We start from the raw sequence: 2,033 nt of genomic DNA, 5'->3' as shown, positions 1-2,033 counted from the left end.
TCTCCCTTTCTCTCTGCCACCTCCACCCCGCTTGTGCACGCACTTTCTCTCTCTCTCTAAATAAACTTAAAAAAGAGAAAGAATTCCAAGCATTTCGAGTCTTCTCAGGAACCAAGAACAAAAGTAAGTCAAATTCTTTTTTTGTTGTTGTTTATTTTTGAGACACAGAGAGAGACAGAGAGCAAGGGAGCATGGGCAGGGGAGGGGCAGAGAGAGGGGGAGTCACAGAATCCGAAGCAGGTTCCAGGCTCTGAGCTGTCAGCACAGAGCCCGACGCTGGGCTCGAACTCATGAACCACGAGATCATGACCCGAGCCGAAGTCAGACACTCAACTGACTGAGCCACCCAGGCGCCCCTAGTCAAAATCTTTATTGTACAACAGGTACATGAAGGCTAATTACTTGCCCAAGGTCACATGGTTGGGTCTCAAACCCAAGAAATCCGGTACAGAATCCACATCTTAAGTATTCTCTTTCAGTAAAAATGTTACTGTTGTTTTCAAATGGGTCTTGCGCACTGCTTATCAATTTTATTCCGAGATACTTCAGTTTGGGCATTGTAGTGTGATCGAGATTATCTTATAGTTTTAAATAATTATCACAGGTGTATATGAAGATCACTGGATTATATATATATTCGGTATACAGTCCCTTTACTAACTATTATCTCTAATAATTTTTCCATGGATTTTCTTGCAACTTCAAAGCGAACAAACATTTTCTACCCCAATGAAGATTATCTTATTGCCTCTTTTCCCGCTGTTATGCTTCATTTTTCTTCTCTACTTGTGCCTGCTTTTCCTTAAGCAACAGTGTTGACCAAAAACTCCATCCAAATTCAAAGGAGAGATCCCAAGAGGTGTTTTGGGGCTCCAGAAGTCCCTTCCCAGCAGAGGGGGCAGTTGAAACGAATCTTGAAGGAAGACGTGCCCAACGGGAGGGGAGAGGGTTGGTGGGTCAGGACTGGACCTGAGAGGGCTAGACAAATGCTTATTTAGTTCACTGATTTCAGTAGAAGGTTGTAGAAGGTTTGAAATGCCATGCTGCAGAATCAGATCTCCACACAGGGAAGCTATGGACGCGTTTTGAGCAGAGGAGTGACGAGAGAACAGTACACACAGAGCGGATGGAGATTGGGGAGCATGGGAGGGTTTGGAGATAGAATGGGAACTTCTGCTTGAATTTTTTATTTCGTGGTTTTTTTTTAACATTTTGTGTTCTGTGGATGCTTTATAACATGCTTTGTGCCTAACAGCACATTATGAGCTTCATAAAATAAATACACACATAACAATCGGTAGGTATTGAAAGATTATTTTCACAATCAAAATTTAGACACAAGTGCGTCAGAGAAGCACCATGTTACCACCAGTAAGCAACCGCGATACTCTTAGATTCAGGCAATTTATTCCTAAACCATGAAAAGATAGAACCAATGGAAGAAACCCAAAGGAATCTCAGAGACTCAGAAACTGAAATGAGGACAATTTTGTTTTGTTTGTTTTGTTAAAGATAGCCACTAAAATACTTACCTGGCAGGGGAGACACCATAATCACGAAGGCGATTTTCCCAGGGCCAGGCTTATCCATTGCACTGCGGATGTGCTGACCCCTGCGATTCCCCCAAATGTGGGAAACTCGACCATGTAATTTGTGGTAGTGGGGACTGCATTTGCGCTTTCCCCTGAAAAGAAAAAAAAAAAATAGCCACTAAAGACAATTATGAATATGGTGGTTAACTCCAAGTGTCTATGTGAAAAGATTTGAGTGATAATCATATTTATTTATTATAAATGATTTAAAGTAATTATATGAGGGGCTCCTGGGTGGCTCAGTTGGCTAAGCATCTGACTTCAGCTCAGGTCATGATCTCACAGTTCATGGGTTCGAGCCCCACGTCGGGCTCTGTGCTGACAGCTCAGAGCCTGGAGCCTGCCTCGGATTCTATGTCTCCCCCTCTCTCTCTGCCTTCCCCCACTCGTGCTTTGTCTCTGTCTCTTAAAAATGAATAAATGTTAAAAAAAAATTTAATT

The 2,033-nt window shown here is 42.5% G+C and overlaps 1 non-coding gene across 1 annotated transcript; it reads left to right on the top strand.

Moving 5' to 3' along the window:
* Positions 1-1,524: 1,524 nt before the first annotated feature.
* Positions 1,525-1,686, top strand: LOC125917831 (U1 spliceosomal RNA). Its single transcript, XR_007456310.1, has one exon. It is a non-coding gene; the product is annotated as a U1 spliceosomal RNA (small nuclear RNA).
* Positions 1,687-2,033: the final 347 nt, after the last annotated feature.

This window comes from Panthera uncia, chromosome D1, assembly GCF_023721935.1.
Source record: "Panthera uncia isolate 11264 chromosome D1, Puncia_PCG_1.0, whole genome shotgun sequence".
Lineage (NCBI taxonomy): Eukaryota > Metazoa > Chordata > Mammalia > Carnivora > Felidae > Panthera > Panthera uncia.
Note: the sequence above shows the minus strand (reverse complement) of the source record. Positions and strands in the feature narration are given on the sequence as shown.